The 14,627-nt window shown below is 42.9% G+C and overlaps 1 protein-coding gene and 1 pseudogene across 4 annotated transcripts in view; one reads left to right on the top strand and one right to left on the bottom strand.

Annotated features, from left to right (window-relative positions):
- Window positions 1–14,627, top strand: part of NLGN4X (neuroligin 4 X-linked) — a 375,796-nt gene that overhangs the window by 333,699 nt on the left and 27,470 nt on the right. The gene's annotated exons all lie outside the window — the stretch shown is intronic.
- Window positions 6,420–6,519, bottom strand: LOC136154920 (U6 spliceosomal RNA; annotated as a pseudogene).

Raw genomic sequence — 14,627 nt, 5'->3', positions numbered from 1 at the left:
TCATCAATATTGGTAATTAAAGGAAAGCTCAGATTCAGGAACACAAAATGAATTTGTTAATTATAAGTTGTTTTGCATGAAAATGTCAGGTGTTATTTGAAGTTTGTATTTAATTATGGTGGTCAATTAAACATTTTCTTCCCCCATTTCGTTCCTTGCATTTCAGTAGGGAAGAGTGTAGAATTTAGCTATGCAGCAAAAATGAGTAGGATCAGCATAATGGAAGTTTTCTTGGAAACAGCATTATGCAATATTCCATAGTCATCCTGTTGAAAGTTAGCCATGATTTCCAGTTCCACAGCCAATTGCTCTGGGGTTAGAAGCATGTTGGTTGATCCAAGGCCTCACTCGAGTGGGGAATACTGGTTGGTTTTTAAACAAATCTTGAATAATTAGGTAAAAGGTATTCTGTTTTTCATCACATGCTGTTTCCCTTCTTAAAGTAAATTCATTTCACAGTTGCTTTACCTATGTAAATTACATTATAAAAATACATCCACAGTGAGACCAAAATAATATGAAGGATTCTTACAAGTTGAGTACTGTAGTAGACTCTTCACTGGAGAAATGGACTTTCAAATCTCCTTGTCAGCAAGGGCGTGTTCAGTCATTTCCGTGGCTCAGTTGTATCCAACTCTTTGCGACCCCATGGACTGCAGCACGCCAGGCCTCCCTGTCCTTCACCATCTCCCTGAGCTTCCTCAAACTCATGTCCTTTGAATCAGTGATGCCATCCGACCATCTCATCCTCTGTCATCCCCTTCTCCTCATGCCTTCAATCTTTCCCAGCATCAGGTCTTTCCTAGTAAGTCAGCTCTTTGCATCAGGAGGCCAAAGGATTGGAGCTTCAGCTTCACCATCAGCCTTTCCAATGCATATTCAGGACTGATTTCGTTTAGGATGGACTGGTTTGATTTCCTCACTGTCCACAGGACTCTCAAGAGTCTTCTCCAGCACCACAGTTTGAAAGCATCAGTTCTTTGGCACTCAGCCTTCTTTATGATCCCTCTCTTGCATCCGTACATGGCTACTGGGAAAACCATAGCTTTGACTCTTTGGACATTCGTCGTCTTAGTGATGTCTCTGCTTTTTAATTCGCTGGTCTAGGTTTGTCTTAGCCTTTCTTCCAAGGAGGATATTTAATAATTGAGAATTCAGCAGGAAGACAGCATAGTCAAACTATGCAGCCAAAAGGGCAATTTGAGTGTGTGTTACACAGAGGATGTATGCACTCAGTCCTGAGAAATATCCCTACTTCTCCAACAACCACCTTTCTGTACCCAAAACTGAACTTTCGATTGAGATTTCATTGGGTTGGCCAAAAAGCTTGTTCAGATTTTTCCATAGCATCTAGTGAGAAAACCCAAACGAACCTTCTGTCTAGCCCAGTAGCTCTTTCCCAGGTCATGCCATTCACCTGTTGCTAATGTGTGTTGTGTTTCCTCTCAGACCTTCCCAGGGTCTTATCTTGTCAGTCTTTTATTCCTCCAGTACTGTGTTAAGTTTCAGGTGAACGGCAATGTGATTCAGTTTGATGGACGTATGAACAGACAGATAGATGAAATGGATATAGATAATATTTTCCATTCTTGGCTATTACAAGATATTGATTAGATATAGTTCACTCTGCTATACACTAGGACCTTTTGTTTATATCGTTTATGTATAGCAGGCTGTGTATCTTAATCCCAAACATGCAGTTCCTACCACTTTGTATCCTCTTTGGTAACCGAAAGGTTGTTTTTTTGTGTTAGTCTGTTTATATTTTGTAAATAAGTCAATTTGTAGTATTTTTTAAATGGCATGTTTCAGGGGCTTCCCTGATAGCTCAGTTGTTAAAGAATCCGCCTGCAATGCAGGAGACCCCAGTTCGATCCCTGAGTCTGGAAGATCCACTGGAGAAAGGATAGGCTACCCACTCCAGTATTCTTGGGCTTCCCTTGTGGCTCAGCCGGTAAAGAATCCTCCTGCAAGGCGGGAGACCTGGGTTCCATCCCTGGGTTGGGAAGATCCCCTGGAGAACGGAATGGTTATCCATTCCAGTATTCTGGCCTGGAAAATTCCACAGACTGTATAGTCCGTGGGGTTGCATGTATAAGTGATATCATATATTTGTCTTTCTCTGACTGACTTCACTTGGTATGATCATCTCTGCATCAATCCATGTTGCTGCAAATGGCCTTATTTCATTCTTTTCTTGTGGCTGAGTAGTATTCCGCTGTATGTATGTACCACATCTTTACCCATTCTCCCAAGGCAATAGAAATAAAAGTGAAAAGAAACAAATGTGACCTCATCAAATTTATAAGCTTTTGCACAGCTAAGGAAGTCTTAAACTGGCTTCCTAACCAAGTTCCAAGGTTCCCATTGAAAACCAGTATCGGAAGGCTTGGGAATATTTCTGTATACATTTAAGACTACATGAGTTAGCATGACTAGATTTTGATAGAGATGAAGAAGAATGTCTGTTTTTTTTTTTTTTTTAGTTGTTAGCGTTTTATGGACAAATAACAAACCAGACTAATTCTTATCTGCCCCTAGATAGTATCCAGTCATAAATACTAGGAAACCCAGCAGCCAGCCATGCTTGTCCTGAAGTTGAGGATGAAATAGTGTATCTAATGGTGAGCTTCCCCGGTGGCTCAGCTGGTAAAGAATTCATTGCAATGCAGGAGACCTGGGTTGGATCCCTGGGTTGGGAAGATCCCTTGGAGAAGGGAATGGCAACCCACTCCAGTATTCTGACCTGGAGAATTCCGTGGACTGTATAGTGCATGGGGAAGCGAAGAGTCAGACACGACTAAGCGACTTTCACTTAGACTTGGTGTGTCTAAGCAGATCAGCATGTTTAGAATTTGTGCACTTTGTAAGAAACTAGTAAAATTATGTTTCACCTTTGTAACGTTGAGTTACATAAATCATCTTTATTTCTTAAATACAGTTTGTAATGCCATGTTCAGTTCAGTTCAGTTCAGTCCCTCAGTCGTGTCTGACTCTTTGCGACCCCATGAATCGCAGCACGCCAGGCCTCCTTGTCCATCACCAACTCCCGGAGTTTACTCAAACTCATGTCCATCGAGTCGGTGATGCCATTCAGCCATCTCATCCTCTTGTCTCCTTCTCCTCCTGCCCCCAATCCCTCCCAGCATCAGGGTCTTTTCCAGTGAGTCAACTCTTCGCATCAGGTGGGCAAAGTACTGGAGTTTCAGCTTCAGCGTCAGTCCTTCCGATGAACACCCAGAACTGACCTCCTTTAAGATGGACTGGTTGGATCTCCTTGCAGTCCAAGGCACTCTCAAGAGTCTTCGCCAACACCACAGTTCAAAAGCATCAATTCTTTGGTGCTCAGCTTTCTTCACAGTCCAACTCTCACATCCATACATGGCCACTGGAAAAACCATAGCCTTGACCAGATGGACCATTGTTGGCAAGGTAATGTCTCTGCTTTTTAATATGCCATCTAGGTTGGTCATAAATTTCCTTCCAAAGAGTAAGCGTCTTTTAATTTCATGGCTGCAGTCACCATCCGCAGTGAGTTTGGAGTCCCCCAAAATAAAGTCAGACACTGTTTCCACTGTCTCCCCATCTATTTCCCATGAGGTGATGAGACCAGATGCCATGATCTTAGTTTTCTGAATGTTGAGCTTTAAGTCAACTTTTTTACTCTCCTCTTTGACTTTCATCAAGAGGCTTTTTAGTTCCTCTTCACTTTCTGCCATAAGGGTGGTGTCATCTGCATATCTGAGATTATTAATATTTCTCCCGGCAGTCTTGATTCCAGTTTGTGCGTCTTCCAGCCCAGCATTTCTCATGATGTACTCTGCATATAAGTTAAATAAGCAGGGTGACAATATATAGCCTTGAAGTACTCCTTTTCCTATTTAGAACCAGTCTGTTGTTCCATGTCTAGTTCTAACTGTTGCTTCCTGACCTGCATATAGTTTTCTCAAGAGGTGGGTCAGGTGATCTGGTATTCCCATCTCTTTCAGAATTTTCCACAGTTTATTGTGATCCACACAGTCAAAGGTTTTGGCATAGTCAATAAAGCAGAAATAGACGTTTTTCTGCAACTCTCTTGCTTTTTTGATGATCCAGTGGATGTTGGCAATTTAATCTCTGGTTCCTCTGCCTTTTCTAAAACCAGCTTGAACAACTGGAAGTTCATGGTTCACGTATTGCTGAAGCCTGGCCTGGAGAATTTTGACCATTACTTTACTAGCATGTGAGAGATGAGTGCAATTGTGTGGTAGTTTGAGCATTCTTTGGCATTGCCTTTCTTTGGGATTGGAATGATAACTGACTTTTCCAGGCCTGTGGCCACTGCTGAGTTTTCCAAATTTGCTGGCATATTGAGTGCAGCACTTTCACAGCATCATCTTTCAGGATTTGAAATAGCTCAAGTGGAATTCCATCACATCCACTAGCTTTGTTCGTACTGATGCTTTCTAAGGCCCACTTGACTTCACATTCCAGGATATCTGGCTCTAGGTGAGTGATCACATCATTGTGGTTATCCGGGTCGTGAAGATCTTTTTTGTACAGTTCTTCTGTGTCTTCTTACCACCTCTTCTTAATATCTTCTGCTCCTGTTAGGTCCATACCATTTCTGTCCTTTATCAAACCCATCTTTGCATGAAATGTTCCTTAGATATCTCTAATTTTCTTGAAGAGATCTCTAGTCTTTCCCAATCTGTTGTTTTCCTCTATTTCTTTGCATTGATCGCTGAGGAAGGCTTTCTTATCTTTCCTGGCTATTCTTTGGAACTCTGCATTCAAATAGGAATATCTTTCCTTTTCTCCTTTGCTTTTTGCTACTCCTCATTTCACAGCTATTTGTAAGGCCTCCTCAGACAGCCATTTTGCCTTTTTGCATTTCTTTTCCATGGGGATGGTCTTGATCCCTGTCTCCTGTACAGTGTCGCAAAACTCTGTCCATAGTTCATCAGGCTCTCTGTCTGTCAGATCGAGTCCCTTAAATCTATTCCTCACTTCCACTGTATAGTCATAAGGGATTTGATTTAGGTCATACCTGAATGGTCTAGTGGTTTTCCCTACTTTCTTTAAGTCTGAATTTGTAGTGCCATGAATAGCACATACATACAAAATCTGTATGGGCTTCCCTGGGGGCTTAGTGGCAAGGAACCTGAATGCCAGTGCAGGAGACAGGGGCTTTGATCCCCTGGGTTGGGAAGATCCCTTGGAGGAGGAAATGACATCCCACTCCAGTATTCTTGCTGCAATCCTCTGAAATCCTATGGACAGAGAAGCCTGGCAGGCTGCAGTCCATGGATTCACAAAAGTGTCACACGACTCAGCAACTGAGCATGCAGACAGACAGACAGACACACACACACACACATATGTATGTCATGCATGTTTCATAAACATACTATGATGGTAAAAAAATATGACTTTCCTAATAAGTTTTAAAATATTTGTGTTAAAAATGAATTGTAGCTCACAAATGAAATAAAGCTGTCGGTAAGGTTTCAAACTATCTGTCAAAATCCACTCTTGTATCATTTCCCCTCAGCTTTTATCACGTTAGTTGGGTCATTGCATGTTTATCAGAAATTCGGTTGAATAAGGACCTCCATCATTTTCTCAGCATGCCTGCAGCTGTAATATATTTTTTACCTTGCCTTTCTCTTTAGACGTTGAGTACCCAATAAACACGAAATAAATAACAAACACTGAATACGCAGACTGAACAAATAAATATGCATCACCTTCAGGCAAAGTTATTCACCAACAACATTTTGCAGTCGGAGCATATGAGCTTTCTTTATCGTCTGCATAGTCTGTTTTTTTTGGAAGTGTGGCTGATTTACAATGTTGTTTTAATTTCTGCTGGACAGAAATGTGACTAGGTTATATACATATATATATATCCTTTTTCATGTTCTTTTCCATGCGTGATGGTGTATCAGAGGGTACTGAATATACTTCGCTCTACTCTGTGGTCTATGGTGGGATCTTGTTCATCCATCCTGTGTATAATAATTTGCATCTAGGAATCCCAAATTCCCACCCCACCCCTCCCTCCACCCTATCCCCCTTGGGGGCCACAAGACTGTTCTCTGTCTGGGAGCCAGTTTCTCTTTTGTAGTTAAGTTCACTGGTGTCATATTTTGGGATTTCACATGTGCTCTCATCGGATATCTGTCTTCCTCTGTCTGATTTACTTCACTTAGTATGAAAATCTCTAGGCTCGTCAGTGTTGCTGTAAATGGCATGATTTCATTCCCTTTTTTGTGGGTGAATAATATTCCTCTGTGTGTACATGCATTGCATCATTTTTTTTAATCAACAATGTGTTGTTTTTTCTTTTTTATTAATTGGAAAAAATTGCTTTACATTGCTATGTTGTATTCTGTCATACAACATCAAAAATCAGCCATAATTACACATGTATCCTAAAAAATATGGAGCAATCCATGAATTCTTGTGTCATGCTTTCTCAGGGGCCATGCTAATCTTTGTATTCTTCCAGTTTTAGTGTATGGGCTGCGGAAACACACACTATACCACATCTTCTTTTTAATATTTTTATTGCAAGATATTTGCTTTAGCATAATATACCACATCTTCTTTATACATTCATCTAAAGATGGGCCTTTAAGCTCTTTGCATACACGGCTATCATCAATACTATCATCTGCATAATACAGATAGAGTATACCAAGGTAGACCAGTTATCCACTCTCCCTGTGGCATTCCTTCATTTGTCAACAGATGCCTCTCTTTATTTGCTCTCTCTGAGCGAAACAGAAATAAATGGAAGGATTTGTGATATCACATTTGCAGCATAGAGTTTTATATAAATCATCTTTATGTCTTAGATACAATTTGCAGTGTCATGAAAAACATATAAGTGCAAAATGTATATGGGTTCTCCAAGAAGCATGATTCTTTCAAATGTACATCATCCAGTTAGTTTCTCAAGCTGTGCTATTGGACTAAGATCTACTCTTGTCAACTTCACAGCTGAGAAATATGAGGCTTTCCTGTAGATTCAAAGCCAAAGCTGATTGCCTCTGTGTGTGGGTATGCGTGCGTGTGTGCGCACTTTTCTGCAGTTCTGTCCCTTTGTGATCCCATGGATGGCAGCCCGCCAGGCTCCCCTGTCCATGGGATTCTCCAGGCAAGAATACGGGAGTGGGTTGCCATTTCCTCCTCCAGGGCTTCGTCCCGACACAGGGGTTGAACCCACATCTCCTGCTTTGGCAGGGGGATTCTTTACCATTAGGACCATCTGGAAAGCCCCCTACCGCATGACTCCAGTGCAAAATATTAACAAGCTCCTGACCTGGGAGCAGATACCCGTCATAGAAAGTGCTAGGTTCTATCATCGCAACTCACTTAATGCAGTGAACGGACTTGAAAGAACAGAGTCCTTTAGGAGAAACTTGAAAAGGGACCTGCCTTGGTGGTGGGTAAGAGATGAAGTGTCATTACCTGTATCTGTGTTTGACTCCTGCATAATAGCATGGACCACAGAGGTTATGGAGTCGGTCTCCGGGTGGCACTGTGATCTATGATCAGATAATAAGTTTTGAAGTGAGGCTGTATGTACAGGAGGAAGGGACCTTACAGGATCCTGGCAGGCATATAAAAGGCATCCTAGGAAGAGATGGGTTTCCCAGGTAGCTCAGTTGATAAAGAATCTGTCTGCAGTGCAGGAGACTCCAGTTTGATTCCTAGGTCAGGAAAATGGCTCAGCTGATAAAGAATCCACCTGCAATGCAGGAGACCTAGGTTCAATCTCTGGGTTGGGAAGATCCCCTGGAGAAGGGCAACCCACTCCATGGGGTCACAAAGAGTCAGACACGACTGAGCGACTTTCGGTTTCACCTTCAGGAAGAGATGGAAGATAATGTGTGCAGAGAGAGATGGAGATGCAAGGTGTTTCCCAGGGGACAGTCACGTGGAACGTGGTAGATTTGTTCGCTAAAGGGCATGTGTCGAGCATGGCCAGTGATGTAGAGATGTACCACAGTGGATGGCCCTGGACATCCCACTAATACATTTGACTTTCACACAAGATTGCTGTGTTGTGTGTATACGTATGCATGTTGGTGTACAATTGCTTAAAAAAGCAGTTATACATGGGAAGAAAGCATAGTTTTTAAAAAGTAAGTGTGAAAGTCACTTATAGCCACCTTCCTAGTGTTAGTCGCTCAGTCGTGTCTCACCCTTTGCAACCCCATGGGCCTGCCAGACTCCTCTGACCATGGGGATTCTCATGGCAAGAATACTGGAGTGATTTTCCATTTCCTCCTCTAGGGGATCTTCCCGACGAACCTGGGTCTCCTGCCTTGCAGGCACATTTTTAACCATCAGAGCCAGCAGGGGAAGTCCCTTCCTAGAAGCAGACACTATGAACTGTTTGATTTCCTTGCAGAGTTTATATTTCACACACCCTTCATGTTATGTTCATAAAAATGGGATCTATAAGGCAAAGTATTCCGTTTTCTCTGAAGACACCTTAGCAGTGATCTTGCGTTTCCACATAGAAATACTCTGCATCATTTTATATATGTACACAGCCTCCTGTTACATGGATTCAGCCAACAGAATTCATGCAGCAAATCTATTCATGGATTTTGAGATTGCCGTCATTGATGTTTTTTATTGTTGAGTTGCTAATTTGTGTTCAACTCTTCATGACCCTGTGAACTACAGCCTGCCTGGCTTCCCTGTCCTCCACTATCTCCAGGAGTACGCTCAAATTTATGTCAATTAACTTGGTGATGCTGTCGAACCATCTTACATTCAAAATTATAATCAATATGTACACACTTGGCCAGTCAGTGGTTAAGACTCTGTGCTTCCAACACAGAGGTCACAGATTCAATACCTGGTCAAGGAACTAAGATCCCACATGCCATGAGGCTTAGCCAAAAAAAATAAATAATTTTTAAAAACAATTTCTGAGCATTTTCTTAAAATAAATTTTGTTGTTCTTTGCCAAAAAAAGAGGAAAATTCTGAGCAACAGAACATTGTAAAACCTTGCGTGGCTATTTCTGTACCAATACAGATTTCTACAGAAAGCATTTATGGAAATAGAACTGCAGAGTCAGAGGGCTTCAGGTTTTGATTTTCATGTGTTTTGCCCTTTTGTATACATTGGGGAGCGCCATGATTATATGGATGGTGTAGAAATGGATTGGAAGCATCAAGGTTGAGTGAGCGAATCAGACCTCTTGGACACTGAGATGCAACCTTGAGGAGTGATGAAGTGTATGAGCTATTCAAGAGATCAAATCAAAAGGATTTGACAACCAGTTTGAGTTTCTTGTTGTTCAGTCACTAAATCGTGTCTGACTCTTTACAACCCCGTGGACTGCAGCACGCCAGGCCTCCCTGTCAGCCACCAACTCCCAGAGCTTGCTCAAACTCATGTCCATTGAGTCGGTGATGCCATCCAACCCTCTCATCCTCTGTCGTCCCCTTCTCTTGCTCTCAATCATTCCCAGCATCAGGGTCTTTTCCAGTGAGTCAGTTCTTCACATCAGGAGGCCAAAGTATTGGAGCTTCAGCTTTAGCGTCAGTCCTTCCAAAGAATATTCAGTGTTAATTTCCTTTAGGATTGATTGGTTTGGCTGCCTTCTTGCCCAAAGAACTCTCAAGAGTGTTCTCCAGCACCACATTTCAAAAGGATCTGTTTTTTGGCACTCAGACTTCTCATCAACAAATCTGGATAAATATTCAAGGATGAGGTTTTGATTTAAGAAAAAAAGAGAAAAAATCTTGTTGGCTCAAAGGGGATTTGGCTCCAGACTGCCTATTGCCAAATTCTTATCATCATGAAGTATGTTTGTCAATGATCTTCACCTTTTGATCAGCGTTGTATAATAAACAGGGTTTTGCCACTTTGTATTTTGTTTCCAGAACTTAATGAGTTTTAGTTTTGGAGATCCAAATATTTTCAGCTAAAATAGTTTAAGACATCCGTGTAGCCTCAGTGTTAATTGTCAGTCAGGGATAGAATATGCTTTATGAAAATAGTGCGAGAAATCCCATTTATACTGTAATGGGCCTCAAGTTCCGAAACACATGCTGTAGAAATCATGTGTCCGTCATCATTCTCTTAGATTTATTCTCCTGACATGGGAAATTGCTCTGACCCTGTGCAATATTGAGATGACAATGAAATATCATAGAAGTAGCTTTAGTTATGACTTGGGCAAAATTTAAGCAAAATGAAAACTAAAATCAGACACAATCCAAGTAGCTTTGCCTATCCCGCCCACCAAATTTAAATGTTTTTCCAGTTTCATCCCATTCGTTAGAAACTATGCACTTTTGCTAAATCATAAATGAATCCAATAGTAAAAATTCAGGAAGTTCCTCGGTGATCCAGTGACTAAGAGTCTGTTCTCCCAAGGCAGGTGGCCGGATTCAATCCCTGCTCAGGAACCTAGGTCCCCCATGCCTCACCTAAGACCCCACATGGCCAAATAAAGAAAGAAATATTTTTTTTCAAAGGAAGAAGGCTTCAGTTTCACCTCATAAGAAACACACCCAGTGAATGATTTTCTGTAGGCATCAAAGAACACAAACAGGCAATTATTGACCTGCTTCGTATTTCTACCTTAGCTCTGATTCTCGTTACACAGATTTCTGGTCCAGCTAATCTACGCAACCTAAAGTAAATTGTGTCTATTCTCATTGAAATGTTTTCATTTACACATTTCCTTTTTGCTTTTACTCCACTGAAGTAAATATTGTGTGTACAAATACAGAATTCTCTCTCGAATGCAAGCATATATGTGTGTGTGTATGTGTACATGAATAAAAGAAAATAAAAGTGTTAGTCACTCAGTCATATCTGACTCTTTGTGACCCCATGGACTGTAGCCTGCCAGGCTTCTCTGTCCATGGGATTCTCCAGGCAAGAATTCTGGAGTGGGTTGCCACAGCTTTCTCCAGGGAAACTTTACCTCTGAGCCACCAGGGAAACCCATGTATATACACACAGAGACACACACACACACAGAGAAATATACACACAGACACACACATGTGAATGAGGGATTCTGATATCATAAAAGCTAGTGTTTTTCTATATTTTGCAAATCCTCATGATACTCTAAAGAAACAAAACCATCAATCTAGGTCATTCTGCAAACAGGTACATATAGATGCACCCATATGTAGAACTCCTTTTGAAATGTGGTTGAGACCCTAGATTAATTCTCTAAATTCAAACAGAATACACACCTTGAAAATGAAAATGCTTTTCTTCTATGTTTACTTTGGAGAAGGCAATGGCGACCCACTCCAGTACTCTTGCCTGGAAAATCCCACGGATGGAGGAGCCTGGTGGGCTGCAGTCCATGGGGTCGCAAACAATCGGACACGACTGAGCGACTTCACTCGCACGCATTGGAGAAGGAACTGGCAACCCACTCCAGCGTCCCTGGGGAATCCCAGGAACGGGGGAGCCTGGTGGGTTGCCATCTGTGGGGTCGCACAGAGTCAGACACAACTGAAGCAACTTAGCAGCAGCAGCTGCAGTTGTTATCTTCTGTTTAATGATCATTGAAAAAAAAAAATGCCTACTGTGGTTGTTGTTGTTAAGTGGCTCAGTCGTGTCTGACTCTTTGTGACCCCATGGACTGCCGCACGCCAGGCCTCCCTGTCCTTCACTATCTCCCAGAACTTGCTCAAACTCATATCTGTTGAGTCGGTGATGCCATCCAACCATCTCATCCTCTGTCATCCCCTTCTCCTCCCGCCTTCAATCTTTCATGCTTAGGTAATGAATTATTTCTCAAGGGATTACATCATCTGTGTCATTAAAGTCATGTTGTAAACAACTGAAGTTTAGTTATTAATACATCTGACCCCACTGGGATTCTTACAGCCAACTTGAAGTGGACAGAAAGCTGCGTGTTCTGGAACCAGTCTCCTAAACTCTTGCAGTTCAGTTGAACGAGGAACATTTAGATCCAGGTTAGCTATCCTAAAACCCTCAACTTTCTGTTCCAGGGCAATATTTAGACCAAATACAATGCACACAATACTCATTGAATTCAACGTGCAATGAGAGAAGGGATTTAGGTTCTTAAAGCATCTTTTCCATGAATCACATTTTAAAATAAACACCCAGCCACTTAGCACATCTCATGTGTGTGTGTGTGATTTTTTATTTTATTCCTTCCAGTGCTTTGATTGAAACTCAGTATCAGTCTAGTCATAAATCTGTCTAAATTCAAGTGACTTCTTTTGTGCACCTCTCCTTATTCATTTAATGTTGTTGGTGGGGCTTGGGGGTGGCTTACTGATTTACAAGTGTCACTTCAGACAGTCAGTGTCAAAAACCAATGTTTCATCAGCTGAGATGCTTAGAGGATTTGGAGCCAGGGGTGTTTGTCAGTGAAAAGGAGCCATTTGTTTAAAATCACCGGGTTTGGCCAATCAAAGGACTGGCTTCTGTGAATTCATCTCTAGCACATGAGGAAGGTTGCGAGCTTATCTGGGACACTGACCCCTTCAGACCCTTCCATCTTTGGTAAAGTGTGTGATTATTTCCCACTTGACAAGCTGCTATCATGTTGCTCATACCATCCCACGCTAGGAAACCCCCACCCCATGGTCTGCCTGGATTATATCAAGCACTGCAATTTGTTTCATTTTGCTTTTAGAATTTCCGATGTGAAACATTTCTAAAGGCTTTCTTCCATTTGTGAAGCAGTGTGGCTTCTGCTTTATGTTTTGGTTTTTTTTTTGGCCACAAGATGGTGGGATCTTACTTGCCCGCCAAGGGATCGAACCTGCACCCCCCACCCTCCCTGCTTTGGAAGGTAAAGTCCTAACCAATGGACCACCAGGGAGATCCATCACATGCTGTATTTTGACAGTTAGGCTAGGAAAGCAGTATGCTCTCACAGGGAATATAAAATCACTTGCATTCATTCTGGTCCTGCAACGGGAATTCTGACACAGTGAAAAAAACAAACGAAAAAGGGGAAGGATCAGGGAAGGGACAGTCAGGGAGTCTGGGATGGACATGGACACACGGCTGTGTTTAACATGGAGAACCAGCAAGGACCTGCTGGACAGCATGGGGAACTCTGCTCAATACTCTGTAATAACCTGATGGTCACCAGGGGGGAGGATGGGGAAGGGATAGTCAGGGAATCTGGGATGGACATGGACACACTGCTGTGTTTACCATGGAGAACCAGCAAGGACCTGCTGGACAGCACGGGGAACTCTGCTCAATACTCTGTAATAACCTTATGGTCACCAGGGGGAAGGATGGGGGAAGGGATAGTCAGGGAGTCTGGGATGGACATGGACACACTGCTGTGTTTAACATGGAGAACCAGCAAGGCCCTGCTGGACAGCACAGGGAACTCTGCTCAATACTCTGTGATAACTTGATGGTCACCAGGGAGGAAGGATGGGGGAAGGGACAGCCAGGGAGTCTGGGATGGACATGGACACACTGCTTTGTTTACCATGGAGAACCAGCAAGGACCTGCTGGACAGCACGGGGAACTCTGCTCAATACTCTGTAATAACCTCATGGTCACCAGGGGGAAGGAAGGGGGAAGGGATAGTCAGGGAGTCTGGGATGGACATGGACACACTGCTTTGTTTACCATGGAGAACCAGCAAGGACCTGCTGGACAGCACGGGGAACTCTGCTCAATACTCTGTAATAACCTGATGGTCACCAGGGGGGAAGATGGGGAAGGGATAGTCAGGGAGTCTGGGATGGACATGGACACACGGCTGTGTTTAACATGGAGAACCAGCAAGGACCCGCTGGACAGCACAGGGAACTCTGCTCAATACTCTGTAATAACCTGATGGTCACCAGGGGGAAGGATGGGGGAAGGGACAGTCAGGGAGTCTGGGATGGACATGGACACACTGCTGTGTTTAACATGGAGAACCAGCAAGGACCTGCTGGACAGCCCAGGGAACTCTGCTCAATACTCTGATAACCTTATGGTCACCAGGGGGAAGGAAGGGGGAAGGGACAGTCAGGGAGTCTGGGATGGACATGGACACACGGCTGTGTTTAACATGGAGAACCAGCAAGGACCTGCTGGACAGCACAGGGAAGTCTGCTCAATGTCACGTGGCAGTCGGTATGGCAGGGGAGTTTGGGGGAGAGTGGATACCTGTATATGTATGGCTGAGTCCCTTCGCTGCCTACCTGAATCTATCACAACACTTTTAATCGGTTATACTCCAATACAAAATACAAGGTGAAAAAAAAAAACTGAAAAAAACCTATCCCTGGTTGTAGCAGTAAAGGAAGATTCCATGTCAGATGGTTTGGAAACACCAGCTTCAAAACACCCCACGTTCCCTTTCTGGAGTTCAGAGACACATGGAAAGCTGTTTCCTGCAGACGTTTTGGAAGGAGGTTAGAATTGCCAACATCAAACCTTTCCATGGGATGCTTTTAGAAGAAGTAGGATTTGCCAGGGTGCAGAATGTTAAAGGTCCCTCCTATCATCGAGGTTATTGGACAGTCACGTTCTGTAGGAGAGACGGTCGTGTTTCACTGTGGACCGAGGGTCTCTGATTTCCTAAAGAACTTGTGGTTTACCATCCATTACAAATCGCAGTCTAACCTCCAGGAAAATAAGTGAGGAG

This window comes from Muntiacus reevesi, chromosome X, assembly GCF_963930625.1.
Source record: "Muntiacus reevesi chromosome X, mMunRee1.1, whole genome shotgun sequence".
NCBI classification, from domain to species: Eukaryota; Metazoa; Chordata; class Mammalia; order Artiodactyla; family Cervidae; genus Muntiacus; species Muntiacus reevesi.
This window is presented reverse-complemented; position numbering and strand designations above follow the sequence as displayed.